This window comes from Myotis lucifugus, unplaced genomic scaffold, assembly GCF_000147115.1.
Source record: "Myotis lucifugus unplaced genomic scaffold, Myoluc2.0 scaffold_13, whole genome shotgun sequence".
NCBI classification, from domain to species: domain Eukaryota; kingdom Metazoa; phylum Chordata; class Mammalia; order Chiroptera; family Vespertilionidae; genus Myotis; species Myotis lucifugus.
In genome coordinates, this window is record NW_005871061.1 from 6,247,317 (window position 1) to 6,266,928 (window position 19,612).

Consider the following 19,612-nt stretch of genomic DNA (forward strand, 5'->3'; position numbering starts at 1 on the left):
ACATAGTTTCTGGTTTAGCATAAGTCTTAATTTTTGCTGAACAAATATACAAGAAGGACCTGGCTGAATAGCAAATCTAAAGGGAAACTTAAGATTTTTTTCCTCTGAATCTGGATGATAGCTTTAAACCAAACCACCCAAGACTCCCACCCCATCAAGAAAAAGTTCATAATGGGCCAAAAAGGCAGCCACAACCTCACATACCCCAAAACACCCCCACACAAAAAAAGCACCAACTCCAAATAGAAACCACTACAGAGTTTTCTGTAAAGCTATTAATAGTAAACATTTATTTTTGAGAGGTTAACTTTCATAAAACTAAAAACTACTTGTATTATCTGGTCTTCACTCCAATGTCAAAAGACCATGGGAAAATAACTGCCTCTTATAAAAAAAAAAAAACAAACAAAAAACTGGAAAAAGCTGTAGAACAGTGACAGTGTCTTTTCAAAACAGTCATTAATTTTTTATCAGTAACATAACTTTTCACTGGAGGTTGTCAGATTGGTTCTGCAATGCTGGCTTCATCCTTTGTCCTCAGAAAGGCTGGTAAATTCCCGGATAACCAGTACTGAAGACAGGCACCTGGTTTAGTTGAACATTGTAATTAGCAAGTGCAGTTCCTATGGGTTGAGTCCCATAGATACATCCAACAAAATGCTCTCTGCCGTTGTAGCTATTAAAAATGGGCTGGTTACTGTAGGCATTGTAGAAGGGGCCATGTGCTTGATCAGAATAATTACAGCCTTGGTTGCAGGGCGAGATGTGAACGGGAGCAAGCACCATGCTAGGATTGCCCATATCTCCACTCGCCCTGTAAACACCTTGGTTGACTCTGAAGGCTCCATAAACATTTGGGTCAACTGCCACGGCCCCATAAACATTTGGGTCAACTGCCACGGCCCCATAAACATTTGGGTCAACTGCCACGGCCCCATAAACATTTGGGTCAACTGCCACGGCCCCATAAACATTTGGGTCAACTGCCACGGCCCCATATACATTTGGGTCGACTGCCACGGCCCCATAAACATTTGGGTTGACTGCCACGGCCCCATAAACATTTGGGTCAACTGCCATGGCCCCATATACATTTGGGTCGACTGCCACGGCCCCATATACATTTGGGTTGACTCTGATGGCCCCACAAGCATTTGGGTCGACTGCGATGGCCCCGCTAGCATTCTGGTCGACTGTCACGGCCCCATAAGCATTTGAGTCAACTCTGATGACCCCGTGAGCATTCGGGTCGACTCCACAGGCCCCGCAAACACTTTGGTTGACTCCGCCAGCCCCGGGAGCATTTGGCTTTGTTGGGGGCTCTCCACCCCCAGAAGCATTGTCTAGCTTGGGAAAGGGAATGTCTCTTCCTCTCCTCAGCGGCATCTTGGGAATTTCATTCACAAAAGCAATTTTAACTTCACACGGCCTGGAGCCCAGGAGATGGAACCTGGTTTCTAACAGCTTCCTCACCGGGACTTCGTCAGTATAGGTGATAAAACAGAAAGATCGTCTTTCGTTTGTTTTCGGACAAACTGGCAGCTCAATATGCTCAATCGCCCCAAATGTCCCAAAGTACTGTCTAATTTTGTCTTCTGGCATCTTAGGGTTCACCCCGCCCACAAAAACTTTTCTCGGAGGGAATTTCAGTTCCATGGCCTGAGCCTTTCTAAGCTCAAATTTCCTCCCCTCCACTTGGTGCTCTTTGACTTGCAGTGCCTTCTCAACGGCCGCCTTATCTTCGAAAAGCACAAACCCGAACCCCCGGGATACTCCAGTTTCTGGGTGGGTTTTAATAGTGAAATCGATAATCTCGCCATATTGGGACAAATATTCAAAAAGAGCTTCCTTACTTGTATTGCGGGAGAGTCCCCCAATGAACATCTTCCCGGCGATGTGCTCCGTCTTGCTGGCCTCGATGCGGAAGCCCTCGGGGAACTTTAAGTTGAGTTTGCTTACGGCCTTGGTGAGAGCATCCATTTTCAGAGGTGGCTGGGCTGCGGTGGCTTTGGGAGAAAGTGCACTGGAGCCCCAACTGTCGCCCACGGATCCAGAAGGGGTCGCAGGGCGTTCGACGTAATGACGTGGGAGCCGGCGTGAGCGAGCGTTTGAACTTCCTTACGGAGCAGTGTGGCCTGTCCCTTGTTTCACCAAAGCTTTGATTGCCGCTCAGGAGCTGGCATGCCGCCGCTTTTCTCTGTTTTGCTCCAAAGGCGCTAGTCTCCCGCGTACAAGCAACTTGTTCTCTTTGGGAAGTGGCTCTTTTAACATTTTGTTAAACTCGTTTCTTCTTTCAGGTGGACCTGAATGTCTGAGTGACCGCTTCTACATTGCATCCTTTAGGTTATTTTCATATCCCATGGGCGTATTTGGGGGCAAGTATGAGAAAAGAGGTGGAGAGGAGGTAGACTGGTAAGTAGATTATAGGGAAAGCACCTTCCTATGCTGCAGGGGTCTAAAACAGCATTTTAAATAACAGCAATATTGAAATATAATTTACATACCATACAAATTGCCTGTCTGAAGTTTTTCATGTATTTATAGAGTTGTGTGATAGCCACAATCTAATTACCACCATTTAATTTTAGAAACCATTTGTCCCTCCCAAAAGAAACTTTGCACTCCATTAATCAGTTGCTCCTTTTTTCCCCTCAACCCTCCCAAATCATGCAATCTGTGGCCTTCTGTGTCTAGCTTCTTTCACTTAGCCTGTATTTTCTATGTTTTTCCATGTAGTGGCATGTTTAAATATTTCATTCCTTTTTTATTGGCGAATAATATTCCATTGCATTAAGACATTTTGCATATCCATTTCTGTAAAATAAAATTTGAAAGCATTGATGATGTTATAGTATTTCACATTTGTTTCATAATTAAAATAAGTACCAGGGATTTTTCTGGCAGTCCTTTGCGTTTCTGAATTCTGGCACCATCATTCAGTGCAGATAGGATTAGTCACAATTGCCTACACTATTGAGATGTTATTTAATATTAACTTAACCACTCCTTCCATTTGAAGACCACAGATCAAATCTTCAGTGCTCAATTTGGCTACTTCCAGCTGGGTATCCCGTAGCCCCTGCATTGTTCAACGGTCAGCTGTACTAGCTTTTGGGTGAAGTGCTTTTTAATTCTTCCAAAAAACCTCCCCATAGGCTCTGTATATACGCTCTGTTTATACTTGCAGCCGAATAGTATTCCATTGCATGAATTTCTGGAATTATTCATTTTAAAGCAACAATAACAAAACCCCCAATCCTACTGTTAATAACAACGCCTGCCTATTCTGTCTGCAAACATGTGGACTCACCTTCATTTGTAGATACGTGAAATGCGATTGCATTTTAAAACTAACCCTCAATGAAATAAAATCATAGGGAAAATGAATCATTTCACAACAAAGATAAATGTAAAATCTTTAAAGAAAACCCCTAGCTTACACTTTAATTATAAAGTACTTGAAGCCTCAGCTGCTCCCACATTTTGATGCTATTCTGCATCCCCCTGTCTTTGTTCATTATGAACTTTCTTCCCTAAATGCTTTTGTTTTCTCCTCAGCTAGCCACTGTGTTCCCATTCCATCTGTCTAACCCTTATAGCCTCCTCTCCAAGTGCCTCCCCTCTGGAGCCTCTCACATGCTTTTATACATCTTCATCAAGGAGCTTATAAATACACTGTTCAGTGATCTTCTCACAGACCTTCTTAAAGTTCTCTATACATAGCATAGTATACATACTACTTGGCATATTAAAAAAGAAAAAAAAAGGAACTCATTAAATACTTGCTGAAATAAACTAAGCAATGGAATTCTGAGGGCCACGATTTTAAAAATCCTTGGTCTCACCGGATTCTGGGTGGACAAAGCAGTCGCAGATTACTTCCTGAGTGCTTATCTGTCACAGTTTTGGATATCTGACCTATCTTTCCCGTGGAAGAGGCTATAAGTTAGAAATTTTCTTATTTCTGGCTCGCTTGTAAGCCAACTGAGATAACATCGAAGCAGGCAGAGTTCCCTTAAGCTCCTGCTTTCACGGGAATGTAAACCTTAGGGAAAATTATATCCTCTGTGTTTCTCTAAACTAATTAGACACCTTGATGGCTAGTTATATATCTGTGGCTATTTTTAGGCCATGGCTGATGTCATAGTTTTGACCCAAGTGTGGGCTGCTTAGCTTTATTCAATTATTTGGCTGCGGGCTGCACCCATCACCCCAGTCCTGGCCTTACAAATGCATGCCCCTGGTCACAAGAGGCTCCTGGGTCTGCACATGTCAATGAATCAGTGAAAAGACTGTTCTCACTTCTGGATATGCAATTCAAAGCATTTAACCTACTGATCTTGGGTCAATAGTGTCACCTTGGTACCTGAAAGACAATACATTATTACAACAATTGCTTTTGAGGAAGTGAAAAGGAACATTTTGGAAAAAGATTATGTCTACTTCTGGCCCCCCAATAAAAATAATTATGTTCACGGAGGCACTCTCCTCCCATACACATGCTCCATGATCTTTAAGAGCCTAAAATGTGTCCAAGTAACTCCCTTTTCATACTGATGTCTGAAGAAATTAAAACCTGTGCTATTTAGCTTTAGTTTTCCATGCAGTGGTATCACAGGGCTTAATGTATATTTTAGGTACTGAAATACTGTCATCAGATTCCTAATGTTAACTTTCCTTGTGGAGCAGTGCAGTAACAATAATTCTGACTAGCAGTTCATTCTTATTCCATATTAAATCAAAATACATATATTATTGAACTGAAGTAACTGGAGATTTCTTTGTTGAGAAATGAATAAATGAATGAATGAATGTTAGGTACCCAGACAGTTACCAAAGGTATTTTACAATGTGGAATGCCTATAAAAATAAACACTGTAAATCAAAGAATAAATGGCACAGAAGCTAGGGATATAAAATAAGGATTTGCTGCTCTTGGGGTAGGGGGAGTAAGTGCTGTAATACATGCAGGCCATCATAATTTTTGTATTTTAGGGAACATGGGATACTTGATTTGGGTTTGTTTTACTGTGGTCTAGATCATGCCTGCAGTATTTATAGCTCTTAATTTGATTGTTTCTTAGACATTGGTATCTCATTTATAATTGTTAGAGAATGGGAGATAAGATGAAGGATGACATATGCCTTTAGAATTAATCTGCCTCTCTTATCATGGGCCTCAACCTTGGCAGAAGGATGTTGAGGGACCCATAAATCAGAAAGGTAGCCTGGATGTATCCTGATTTGATATGCTGGCATAGACCTGTCTCTGTGGTAATATGTTCTTTAATGCTCTGTTGAACCTGTTCTCTTTAGTGAAATGAAAATGCATGTGTTTGACATACTTGGTCTAGTTGGATGTTTGATAAAATGAGATTTCCCTTACCTTTTTCCTCTTCATTTTCCATAGAAACTGCCAGCGCCCATTACTTAAATTAAGTTGCGAGTGCTTGCAGATAGTTTGAAAAATGATCACTTAGGAAATACTGTTCTCTACTAACTTTGCATGTATCCAAATAAGTGATCTAGCTGAATGTAGTGCATTGGAAATGGACTAAAAATTAATTTGACATCAAAACTTTTTAATAACGGAATTCAGCTGCTGGACTTCTGCCTAGATGAGACTGATTTCAAAAGCCCTTTTTGCCATCTGCAGAGAAGGAAAATGTGCCCTGTTGTAGGAAGACAGCATGCAATTGTCAGTTTCAATATCTGCTTGACAAAGACATACATAGGTATTAAAACATGCATTTCTCCTGGGAATACACCTTAAAATAGGCACTTCAATGATGCTAATCTTAGACTCAATTTGAAGGGTTTTTTTGTTGTTTGTTTTTGTTTTTAAGAAGTGTTAGAATAAAGGAAGACTCAGCCTCTTCCTTCACTATGCACTAAATATGTAGTGTATGGTAAAGGGAAAGCTAATGTGATTACTCTCTGTCTCACAGCCTTCCTTAGGAGCATTGTCATTGGATACTTCCCAAGTCTATCTGGTTGCTGGTTTGGGTAGGATCTACCACAGAAATCATGGAAACTCATTTCCCAAGCACATATGTATGCATAACCTGGAGAATATTGAACAATAGTGTGACCTTGTATTTCCCTCTTCACTTCCTAATTAGCTAATATCATATCAAAGAATTAGGACTGCCTATGGACGAACAGATAAGACAAATTCCAAAATTCATAAAGGTTGCAGCCTATTTTGATGTTTTTGCATTATTTAATTACTCATTTATTTTTTGTGACTAACATTTTTTTGTAGAGGAAAAGAGCTCTGCTTGCCAACTCATTTTTTTCTTTTATAATAGTGACTAGAGGCCCGGTGCATGAAAATTCATGCACACGAGGGGTACCTCAGCTCAGCCTGAACCCTCTAACAGTCTGGGACCCTTGGGGGATGCCTGCCTACTGGCTTAGGCCTGCTCCCCGAGAACAGATGATCTAAAAAAATATAATCATATCCTTGCGTAAGGATTTTTTAAAAAGGTAATGGTCGCATGAAAATTCACTGTCGGCGGAGCTGAGGGGACTGGGGGACTCCGGCAGTGGGCAGGACCAGCTGCGCAATGCACCTGCCACCCCCCCTGGCGGGGCTGAGGGGACTGGGCCCTGCCATCTTGTGGCTGTGGGCATCACCATCTTGTGAGGGTGTAACAGTCAATTAGCATATTACCTCTTTATTATGTAGGATTTGGTGGATAGGCTCTTGTTGGATTTCTTTCTTGAATTAATGGAATCTGTGTCGCTTACATAGGAATTTGTAAGAATCATAAAGTTAATCATGCTTCTGTATGAATCATGCAAATGTAGAATTTAGATATTATTGTTGTACAGTTAGATATGAATGCACATCAAAATCTACTTACTAGGTGTACCGATTAATAATGCAGATTTTGTAATAAAAGAAAATACAATAATTTCAAGAGCAACATCAAAAGTGCTTTATTCAAAGTTATGTCCATCGCTAGCTACACATTTCCCCATCTTTCACGTAATTTGTGGATACCATCCCAATAGAACGTTTCTTATTTTGTGGCAAACCATTCAGAGACCCAATTTTCCACTTCTTCTTACGTTTAGAAGTGCTTCTCAGAAAATGTGTGTGCCATCGATCTGAACAAGGGGTAATCTGAAGGAGCAAGGTCTGGTGAATATGGCAGGTGGGTTAATACTTCCCAGGCAAGATCTTTTAACGTGTCTTTAACTGGTTTTGAAGTGTGTGATGGTGCATTATCATGAAGCAAAATTACTTTGCCATGTCTTCTGGCACATTCTGGTCATTTTACGATCAAAGCGTGATTCAAATTGATTATTTGTTGTCAGTAGCCATCAGTATTAATGGTTTCACCTGGATTTAGAAGCTCATAATACACCACACTTTCCTGATCCCACCAAATGCAGAGCATTGTCTTCTTTCTGAAGCAATTGGGCCTTGCAGTCGATGTTGATGGTTGACCTGGATCAACCCATGATTTTGTGCCTTTTGGATTCTCAAAATAAATCCACTTTTCATCGCCAGTCACAATTCGATGCAAAAAAGACTTTCTTTCGTGCCATTGAAGCAACATTTTACTGATGACTTTTCGGTTTTCCATTTGTCTTTTGTTCAGTTGATGTGGCATACATTTTACTTCCATTAAAGTCTTTCTCATTGTTTGTAAACTATTGGAAATTGTTTGCTGAGCAACATTTAATCTTTCTGCAAATTGTTTTTGAGTTTGACATGCATCTTCATCCAATAATGCTTGTAATTGTTGGTCTTCAAACTTTTACGGTTGACCTGGACGTTCTTTATCTTTCACATCGAAATCATCACTTTTAAAGCATTTAAACCAGCGTTCACAAGTATCTTGAGATGGAGCATGCTCACCATAAGCTTCCTAAAGTATACAATAACTTTTTCTTCAAAATAAAGTAATGAATTAAAACTTCCTGCAAATGCTCTTTTTTTGCCACAAAATTTGACATTTTTAAGCATAAAAATATCTGATATTAACACCTTCAACAAATTTGACATGAAGTTTTGAAGCTTGCTGTCAATACAACAAAATAGCATACAGATCAAATCACATATATATCAACATATGTATAACTCCATCTATTGAAAAAATCCACATTATTAACTGGATATATATATATATATATATATATAGTAATATGCAAATTAGCCAGGACGCCGTAACCGTCACAACTGGCTCAGGAGGAGGCTACGTGCACAGATGGGCAGAAGGGGACTGTGTGCATGGTGAGGCAAGCCACGGATGGCACAGGCCTGGAGACAGGGGGCCTGTTCAATTCGCCATGGCATGGCTGGAGCAGGCCCGGAGCAGAGACAGTGGGGCCTGCCAGCCAGGGTGCGCCAGCAGTCCTGCCTCTGTGCGTGAGCTGCAGAGGAAACACCCTTTCTGACCACTCATTGGCTAAGCTCCCTGTACACCACTTGCAGTGTTCTTGGTAACTTGGGTAATAAGTATCCAAGAAGGTGATCTAGGGTTTTTCCACCTCACTCCTAGAGGAAAAAAATGAAGGTCCACTGCTGGAGGGGCTAAGAAATGTCATATCCTGCCCTAGCCGGTTTGGCTCGGTGGATAGAGCCTCAGCCTGTGGACTGCAGGGTCTGGGTTCAATTCTGATCAAGGGCATGTACCTAGATTGCAGGTTCCTCCCTGGCCGGGGCCCAGGTCAGGGATCATGCAGGAGGCAACCAATCGAAGTGTCCCTCTCACATTGATGTTTCTCTCTGTCTTTCCCTCTCTCTTCCACACTCTCTAAAAATCAATGGAAAAATATCCTCAGGTGAGGATAAAAAAGAAAAAGAAAGAAATGTCATATCCTATTGTTGCGGCCAAAGGTAAACTGAGTCGGGGGGGGGGGTGAAAGGATTAAGGAAAGACAGATAGGAGAATGAAAGCTGGGTCTCGGTGGGACGCTGCTCCCTGATGAGGAGACAGCGCCAGCGCCCACAAGCCGTGTCTTTATTTTATAGCAGATGCCATGAGGCAAAGTAGGGGTGTGATCACATTATTTACAGTATTCTCGTGAGTTTCAACCCTACTCAACTACATGCACCTGAACTCTAGCACAAGGCACGTGGGGCCACGTGTTCGGACCATAGGTTCAAGTTTACAACCACAGCCGTTGGCTATAATTGTGCTGGGAGGGCCCTGCCCTCCAGCTGGGACTTGCACGTGGCAATGAGAGGACCCTGTCCTTTCATTAGTCCGAGGCTTGGACCTGGCCAAAACACTGTAGCCGCACCCCATATCCTATGAAAGAGACTTCTTGAAAATGGCTAAAGAAAGTTGTCATTTTTTCTTGGTGAAGGGACTGAAGTCTGTGTTGATGAAAACACCTTGGTGGCTGTGGTGGCCGGCAGTGGCAGCAGCAGCAGGGTGATGGGAGTGGTGCCTTCCCCTGATCAGCCTGGTCACCTCCCATAGAGAGTGGGCCTAAGCTGTCAGTAGGAAATACCCTGAGGGCTCCTGGACTGTAAGAGAGGGCAGGCTGGGATGAGGGACCCCCCCCCCCCCCCGCACATGAATTTCATGCACTGGGCCTCTAGTATACTACAAAGAAGTCTGTGCATATAATGCTTATTGAAAACTTGTAAAGAATCTCTGATTTCCTTTTTTTCATATACTATTTAATGTGAACTTCTTTCCAGTCATTTTTGCTGGGTTAAGGAAACATCTATTTTTAAATAGTCATAGACTGTGGATCTGTAGCCTAAGAAATAAAAGTACTGGGTATAGCCTTTATTTTTGTAGAACTTTTCTTTTTGCTCATAAACAATGTTTCACATATCTCCTCTAGAGAAATATATGCTGACCAATAATTTCCAGTTGCAATTATTTTGCGAGCATAATTACAAAGGAAAACATGCTTAAAAATTAAAATATACAATACTTGTGTCCCATGTCTAATTCTCTTCCAATTACAATCCATACAATAAAATCAAAGCTAATCATAGAAAGAACAGTTTCAGAGTTAGAGAATTACAGAGGTTTCTACAAAAAAGCATAGGGCATATGGAACGGCTTCAGGAATGCAATCAATACCAACTGTGGTAGTATCGAGACTAGTCTGACAGAGGTGGAGAAACGGAGGCTAATGCTGCTCCAGTGAAACACATGGCTCAGGTACTAAGACAAGAAAGGATTTAGACACATCTAGAAATAGAGGAATTTGAGATTAAGAAAACAAATACAAAATTAAAAGGATGTCTTCTGGACCAAAATAGAAAGGGGAAGATAAACACTGTGTCTGTTGGTGAGAAATATAATAAGGTGAATCAGCATTCAGTTGTAAATTAACTTGAGGCTCTTTCTGTGTCCTTTGGCCATGATTTGCTTCTGTCTAGAAGTATTGTCTGCATTAAGTGATACTGGGTCAACAATCCAAATACCAGGGGCTTATGCCCACCCAGTTGTTTTGTGCCTTTCTGTTTCCTTATTTGTGCAAATGTCAGGCTTTAGAATTCTGAACAGTTTAGTTCCCAGTACTTTTAGGAAAGTGGGAAGCAATAATCCTTACCTAGCCGTTATTTATTTATTCTTTTTAGTCTTCCAATATCCAGTTCATTTTTCACCAATGTGGACTCTTGGCTACAATCAACTACACGGCTTGTTGTGTGTTTTTTTCTTTTTTTTCAGTATCTGGTAATAAAGGCTTTATTTTTTTCTTGACAGTTTACTATCCAAAGTAGCTGTGCTTTCTCCCAGGAGATATTGTTCTCTAATATTAGTAGATTGTCTGTTCCACCCTTAATATCCATTCCTAAGCTTGTCAGAGACTGAGCTTAATGAAGAGTGTAGCACTTGTAAAAATTCAGTGTTTTCAAGTATTCAGCCAACATGTAATGAGCATCAGAGAGAAAGAGGGATAAAAGTATCAATCAGAAAGAACAGTATGCACAAAAACTTTGATTTGTTCTAAGAGCAACAGTGGAGTATCTTGTGTATCATTTACATGGGGGACATATGATGGGAAATGAAGTTGGAAATTTTTTTGCAGTATGCAACAAACATTTTTGAACCCTCTTATGTCCCTGGCACTGTACTAGGATTTGTGGATATAGGATGATTAGAATACTTTAATGAACTAACAGTAGGATGGTGATTGGCTTGTAAACATAAGCTTTGTTATAATGTAAATACAGTCAGTCACTGAGGTAAACACAAGTTGTTTTGTGGGTAGAAGAGGGAGCTCCAGTAGTAGCTGGGAGGCAAGAAAGTATAAGATGACTTGAGAATTGAGTGAGAAGCCACAGGAGGCCAGCACTAAAGCCCGGAGATGCTCTAGCATTTAATGGACCAGAAAGCTTTTCACAGTCTATGGAGTTTATGGCAACTTAAAGTTGAAACCTATTATTTTGTCTTTAGAATGATTTAGAAAGTACCTCCCTTTAAAGATTCAGAAAATGATTGAACTATATAGTCCACCTTATTTAATTGATTTCCCCTATAGAGTATGATATTATTTGCATAACCTCTGTGTATCTTTGTGACCACATATGAATGAGCCAAACATGTATGGGAGCATTTGAATTAACATTTATTTAAATACTAGAGGCCCGGTGCACAAAAATTTATGCACTCGGGGGGGGGGGGGGGTCCCTCAGCCTGGCCTGTGCCCTCTTGCAGTCTGGGACCCCTCAGGGGATGACCACCTGCTGGCTTAGGCCCGCTCCCCAGGGGATTGGGCCTAAGCTGTCAGTCAGACATTCCTCTGGCAGCCCAGCAGCCCTCAGGGGATGTCCACTTGCCAGCAAGGAGCAGGCCTAAGCTGCAGTCAGACATCCTTAGCTCTGCTGAGGAGGCGGGAGAGGCTCCCACCACCACCACTGTACTGGCAGCCGTCAGCCTGGCTTGTGGCTGAGCAGAGCTCCCCTTGTGGTAGCACACTGACCACCAGGGGGCAGCTCCTGCATTGAGCATCTGCCCCCTGGTGGTCAGTGTGTGTCATAGTGACCAGTCATTCCCAGTCTTTCTGTTGTTAGGGTCAGTTTGCATATTACCCTTTTATTATATAGGAGTGCCTGGCCAGCCTGGGTTAGGGGCTTATGGCTGTTTGCAGGCTGGCCACAGCCCCTTCAGGGTGGGGGGGGGTCCTGCTGGGGTGCCTGGCCAGTCTGGGTGAGGGGCTGATGGCTGTTTTCAGGCTGGCTAAGCCCCCCAACGGGGACCCTCACCCCATGAGGGTGTGGCCAGCTTGGGTGAGGGGCTGATGGCTGTTTGCAGGCTGGCCACGGCCCCCAGCCACCCAAGCTCCCAGTGGAGGCTGGCTGGAAGCAGGTGTCTGGGATTTATTTGTCTTCTATAATTGAAACTTTGTTGCCATGAGCGGAGGCCACAGCCGGCTCAGGGCAGATGGGAAGCTTGGCTTCCTCCATCACCAGGGCAACCAAGCCTCCTGCTTGCTACAGCTCTGTGGCTGCCGGCTGCCATCTTGGTTGGGTTAATTTGCATACAGTCGCTCTGATTGGCTAGTGGGTGTGGCTTGGAACATAGCGAAGGTACGGTCAATTAGCATCTTTGTCTTTTATTAGTGTAGATATGACATCAAAAGCACAGGTAATAAAGGGAAATTTTGATGTATGAGACTTTATCAGAATTAAGTCATTTGCATTTCAAAAGGCACCATTAAGAAATTGAAAAGAAAGTCCATAAATTGGGAGAATATTTTCTAATCATGTAACATTGAAAAGTGAACTTGCATTGAGAATATATAAGAAGCAGTTTTATCTATCTTTAGGTGGTAGCTGCTGGGCTTTCGATTCCATTTGGCAGAGGGTGAGACGATGTGGACAGTGGCCCCAGTGCCCTGCATTTGGCCACCCACAGCCATGCACAGTGGCCCAGATGCAAGCCATCAAGTGTGGGGTGGCAGGAGATGGAGCTGTAGGTAAAACTTGCCTACTAATCAGTGGTACAACCAGTGCCTTTCCTGGAGAATAAATCTGTACTGTCTTTTACAACTATTCTGCCAGTGTTATGGTAGGTGGAAATCTGTGCTTATGGAATACTGCTGGAGGAGAAGATCATGACAGACTATGTCCCCTGTCCTATCCACAGACAGATGTATACTTAATTTGCTTTTCTTTTGTGAGTCCTGTATCATTTGAAAATGTTCATGCAAAGTGGTATCCCAAAGTGTGACACCATTGTCCCAATAATCCCATCATCCTGGTGGTGACTAAGCTTGATTTTTTAGGGATAATAAAGACACCATTGAAAAACTGAAGGAAAAGAAGCTGACACCCATCACCTATTCACAGGATTTAGCCATATCTAAGGAGATCAGTGCTGTAAAATATGAGCAGTGTTCAACTATCACACAGCAATGCCTAAAGACAGTGTTTGATGAAGCTATTCGAGCCATTCGGTGCCTGCCTCCTGTCAAGAAGAGGAAGAGAAAATACCTGCTGTTGTAAATGTCTGGGCCCCTCTCCCCTGCTGCCTTGTCCCTTTGGAACCTTTGTACACTTTGCTAAAAAACGATGGCGACTTTGCACACAATACCAAGTTTTTGTTACAGATTAGTTTTTCCATGAAACCATTTTTGAACAAATCAGTAATTTTTAGGTTGTATTTGTTTAAATTGTAAGTGTTCAAATTTTCATATTCTATTAAAATTTAGCCCTAAGATGAAAAAAGGAAAAACAAGTATATAAGGGATATTTATAGTTCAATTATAAGAAAACAGCCCAACTAAAAAATGGGGGAAAGGTATTATATGGAAATTTCATCAAAGATATAGAAATGGCCAATAAGTACATGAAAAGATGCATGGCATCATTAGTCACTAGGAAAATAAAAATTAAAACCACAATCATATACTTCTTCAAAGCCATTTGAGTGACTATGATGAAAATACATGATAATAATAAGTGTTAGTGAGGATTGTGGAGAGACAACCCTCATATATTAATAATGGGAATGTAAAATGGCAAGATGTTTTAGAAAACAGTTCAGCTGTTTCTTTTTTTTTTCAACAAAGCTGTTCTTTTATTTCTTTTTAAATAAAGACCAGTCTTATAATCAATTGCAGATGTTTTCAGAGGTCCCCCAGGATTTGCTTACCACATACCAAACCACGGCTACGACTCCCAGTTGCCTTCAGTCCTGCCGGATCTGGATGGCATGGTTTGTGAAGGAGAGGTGGCAAGAGGCTTGTGGAATTTCTGCAACCCCATTCCCATGGTCTCCTCATAGGGCACCGGGGCCATTTCCATTGTGCCAGCTCTCTTCTTCCTTTAACCTTTTCCAGCTTCCAGAAGGCTCCTGTTTTCCCTGATTTATGGCTCCTTATTCCATCTTCATAGCCAGCAACATTGGGCTGAATTGTTCTCACACCACCATCTCTCTGGTTCTCTTTCGACTCCATCTTTCACTAAAGATTTTTGAGCTTTCAGAAAAGTCCAGTTGGCCTGAAGGCTGACTGGGGCAAGGACGGAGAGAAGCTCGCAGGAAAGAGCATGTTCTGAGGATGCTAGCCTCTGACTCAGCAGGGACCAGCTTCTTGCTTGTCCAGCTATTCCATTTGTCAGTTCAGCTGTTTCTTAAAAAGATAAACATATTTATAGTGTGACCTATGACCTCACAAATTCACCCTTACAAGCTTCCCAAGATAAGTGAAAATATATGTCTTGTACTTGAATGTGTATAGCTGTAATATTCATAATAGCTCAAAAGTGGAAAAAATAAAATATCTTTGAACTTCGCCACCCCCCCCTCCACGGCCACAGGCCCTGCGTGACTTGGCAGCTGGACTCTTTAATGATAGCAAAAACGACTAGACCAGTGGTTCTCAACCTTCCTAATGCTGCGACCCTTTAATACAGTTCCTCATGTTGTGGTGACCCCCAACCATAAAATTATTTTCATTGCTACTTCATAACTGTAATGTTGCTACTGTTATGAATTGTAATGTAAATATCTGATATGCAGGATGTATTTTCATTGTTACAAATTGAAAATAATTAAAGCATAGTGATTAATCACAAAAACAATATGTAATTATATATGTGTTTTCTAATGGTCTTAGGCGATCCCTGTGAAAGGGTCATTTGACCCCCAAAGGGGTCGCGACCCACAGGTTGAGAAACTGCTGGACTAGAGAATGAAACAACCCCCCAAAGAAAGAAAAGGTGGAAGTGCCAGAAAAGGAACTAAATGAAATGGAGACATGCAATAAATCAGAAAAAGAATTCAGAGTAAGGGTCATACAGTTCATAAACCTGATGGATGAGGAAATCAACAACTTATGTAAGAATCAAGAAGAAAAAGATTATATAGTTACAATAAAAAAAAAACACAATGGAAGGTTTCAACAGTAGACTAGAAGAAGCAGAGGACTGAATTAGTGAGTTAGAAGACAAGGCAGACAAACACACCTAATTTGAACAGTAATTGGAGAAAAAAATTAGAAAGCAGAAGGAAAGCCTAAGGGAGCTTTGGACCAACATGAAATGTCTATGAACTTGTGCATATATAAATAAATGTGGTATATTCATATAATGAAATATAAAAGAACAAAGTAATGATACTGCTACATAAGTGAATCTCAAAAACAGTATTAAGTGTGAGAAATCAGATATAAAATCACACATATTGTATTATTCAATTCATATGAAATAAAAAGGAAATCTATAGAGACAAAAAATAGAATACTGGTTTCTTCTGATGGTCTGGGAACAGGAAGTGACTGCAAATGAGCATGAGGAATTTTGGAGGGATGTTGCATTGTTCCAGAATTAGATTATGAGATGCTTACATAATTCTGTAAACTTGCTAAAGTCATCAAGTTATACACATAAATGGTTATGTGACATGTAAATTATACTTTAATAAGCCTGTTTTTAAAAACAAAGCAAACATGTCAGTGTTAAAACATGCCAGGGCTCCCCAAGTGAAAATAGTATTAAGTGAGAATTAAATAGTTCATTATATTGGAATGGTTACAAAAATAAATATTGAAGTATGATATAATCATCATAGAAAATTAAACATTGGAGAGTTTACACTTAAAATTGAAATGAATTCCAGTTCTTCTGGAATTAGCTATCCTTTTTTGAACATCCTGAATTATATTTACATTCTTGTGTATAAATATATTGTTGTAATTTTCTTCATGTGTTTGTGTTTTAACCCTAGAACTATTAAAGGAAGATTTTAACATCAATTAATGTTAAAAAGCAACCTTTGATTCTATCATAAGATAATTTTTATTACATTTTCATAATCTATTTGAAAGATTTTACATATAAATACACACAATTTTGCTTTTAGATACATGGAATTCATTTAAGTTCTCTAGACTCACTTAGAAAATAGCTCCAAATACCTCACATTTGATCTATGTTGTAGAAGGAAATATATGTTGTTTATAGAGATGGAACATACATACTCTGGAGTGTCCTTGTCCAACTGGAAGAGTGTAATGGGAATTTGTGTTGAAATACAAGAGTTGTGAAGCTTTAAAACATTTATCTCTGTGTATACTATGGAATAGAGTAGTTGACTTTTTAAAATTTTTATTTTTCAATTACAGTCAACATGCAATATTATATTAGCTTCAGATGTACAACCACGTGATTAGACATTTATATAATTTACAAAATGGTCACCCAATAAATCTAGTACCTATCTTGACACCATATATAGTTCTTAGAATATTATTCACTATATTCCCTATGCTGTACTTTACATCCCCATGACTGTCCTATAATTACCAATTTGTATTATGTAGAGCTGCAATGTCCCCCATTCTTGGTGGAGTAGCTTAATGTAGTAGATGTCCTATATGACCCTGTGGAGCAGCCTCCTGATTCACGTAAGCTGTGCCCTCCAGGTGCACCCTCCATGTGGGCTCTGTGCACCCTGCTGTTGTAATTGAACCTTGGTAAATGGGAGAGTTTTTCCCCTAGGCCAATAGGCTGCCAGGACTGGTCCTGACCACCATGGAGGATCTTCTGTGTAGGTGCCAACCACATGGGGCAGAACTGGCTTTAGCTGAACCCACCCCTTGAGTGTGTCACTGGTGGTTGGGTACTATTTTGGTGTGGTCTGAAGCTGTCCATTGGCTGTTCTGGCTCTGGGGCCTCCTGAGAGGTGCAGGCCAAGGCCAGCTGCTGCCTATGCTCTGCCCTGTGCCATCTGACAGGAGCTTTAAAATGGTCTACAGGTGGCTGCTACTTGTGCTGGGCTTGGAAGTGTCTGGGAAAGGCCAAGCTGCTGCTAGTGCTGAGCATGGGGCCTCTGAAAAGTGGTACAGGGCAAGTTGATGCCCAATGTTGCTTTTTTAAGAGATGAGCCAAGATAGGTAATTGTATGGAAGAAACGCTGGAAACAGCTTGGGTGAGCACTCAAGTTGGCTGTCGTGGGGTGTTTGGGAATCACCAGAGTGGGCCATCAGTGTTAGCCTGGTTGATGGAGACTCAGATATGGTGCCTGCCAGCCTGCTTTACAGGTGGAATGGGGGTAGAGAACTCAGCAAGGAACCATGGTCTCTACCAGCCCCTCTGCCTGGGAGCAACTTGTTCCTCCAGCCCTCGCCCTGATGCCATTCAATTTAGGTTTCCCTTGTGTGTCCAAGATGCATTTTGAGCTGCTGTCCCAGCTCCTGAGCTCAAAGTGAGTGAGTCCTAGTAAGTTGCTATGCTGGCCCTTTAAAAGAAATGACTGGGAATCCAGGAGTCCTCATCCCCCCCCACCATCCATTTCATTCAGCCACAATCTCTGCTGGGTTTCAAAGCCAGAAGTTATGGGACATCTCTTCTTAGCACTGGAACCCTGGGCTGGGGGGCTAGTGTAGAGCTGGGACCCCTGGCTCTCAGTAAAGACCTACTCAGCTGAGGTTGTCCTTCCTATTAACCACCACACATGGGTATAGAACCAGCCCATTCAGTGTCTCTACCTCTCCTACCAGTCTGGATTTATAAAATAGTGTCTTCTTTATAAATGTCCTTAGTTATAGGACTTTCGTCAGCCAGATTTCAGGTGGTTTTGAATGATGGTTCTGTAATTTAGCTATATTTTTTATGTGATTGTGGAAGCTTCTGAGTTCTGTATTTACCTCTGATGCCATCTTGATCATAAGCCTACCTGTAAAAAATTTTTAATAACTTTTGAAGTGTAATATAAATACAGAAAAATATATAGTACCCATAAGGTAAGTGTATAAACTCAATTTTTGACAAACTGAACAAGTGATTTTTAAAATTTCTTTTCTTTAAGTTTTATTTTGTACTAGAGGCCCAATGCACGAAATTTGTGCGAGGGCCTTGGCCCCCGCTGCCATGGCAGCCACCTCTGCCTCAGCCTCAGCCCGCCGGGGCTTTGTCCGGAAGGAAGAACATCCGGAAGGACGTCCGGTCTAATTCCCATATCATGCTTTTATTATTATAGATTAGTTTCAGGTGGTTAGACAATAATATACTTTACATAGTGTTCCCCTTAATATTTCCAGTATCCCAATTGGCGCCATTCTTGGTCATGACAATATTATTGACTATATTCTCTATGATTTACTACATTTCTGTGACTATTTTGTCACTACCAATTTGTACTTCTTAATCCCTTTACCTTTTTCACCCAGTCCCAAATCCCTTTCCAACCACCAGTTTGCTCTCTGTGACTATGAGTCTGTTTCATTTTTGTTTGTTCATTTATTTTGTTCTTTAGTTTCCATGTATAAGTGAATTCATGTGGTATTTGTCTTTCTCAAACTGATTTCACAGAGCATAATACCATCTAGTTTCATTCTTTCTGTAGCAAATGGTCAGATTTCATTCTTTTCTTTATGACTGAGTAATATTCCATTGTATATACATACAACAACATTTTTATGCACTCGTCTATTGATGGGCACTTGGGTTGCTTCCATAGCTTGGCTATTGTAAATAACACTGCAATGAACATAGGGATGCACATATTTTTTCAAATTAGTGGTTTGGATTTCTGTGGTTAAATCCCAGAAGTCGAATCACTGGGTCATTAAGCAGTTCCATTTTTAAGTTTTTGAGGAACCTCCATATTACTTTCCACAGTGGCTGCACCAGTCTGCATTCCCCCTAGCCATGCCCAAGAGTTCTCTTTTGTCCACATCCCTGGCAACACTTGTCTATTGATGATAGTCATTCTGATAGGTAAGAGGTGCTATTTCATTGTGGTTTTAATTTGTATTTCTCTGATGATTAGTGACATTGAGCATCTTTTCATATGTCTATTAGTCATCTGTTTGTCCTCTTTGGAAAAGTGTCTATTCAGGTCTTCTTCCCATTTTTAATTGGATTATTTGTCTTTTTGGTGTTGAGTAGTATGAGGGTTTTTGTTTGTGTTTTTTTTGTTGTTGTTATTGAAATTTTAGATATTCACCCCTGAACAACTGATTTTGAAATTACAGTTCTAAGGTGAAAGATGAATTTGGAATTATGCAGTAACCATTTTAAAAAGCCTAATATAAATATTGCAAAATAATCTGGTATTTTGTTACTCCACCTTACTGTCAGTCAAGTTCAGTAATCTTTTGGAATGGAGGTTCTGAGTCTGCCCTAGTGGAGGTACATTTTTTCTTACTTCATTGTAGCATTTTTGTAGTTACTGGATTT

At 40.9% G+C, this 19,612-nt stretch overlaps 1 pseudogene; it reads left to right on the forward strand.

Annotated features, from left to right (window-relative positions):
• Positions 1 to 12,863: 12,863 nt before the first annotated feature.
• LOC102431531 lies at positions 12,864 to 13,435 on the forward strand (annotated as a pseudogene).
• The last annotated feature ends 6,177 nt before the right edge of the window (positions 13,436 to 19,612 follow it).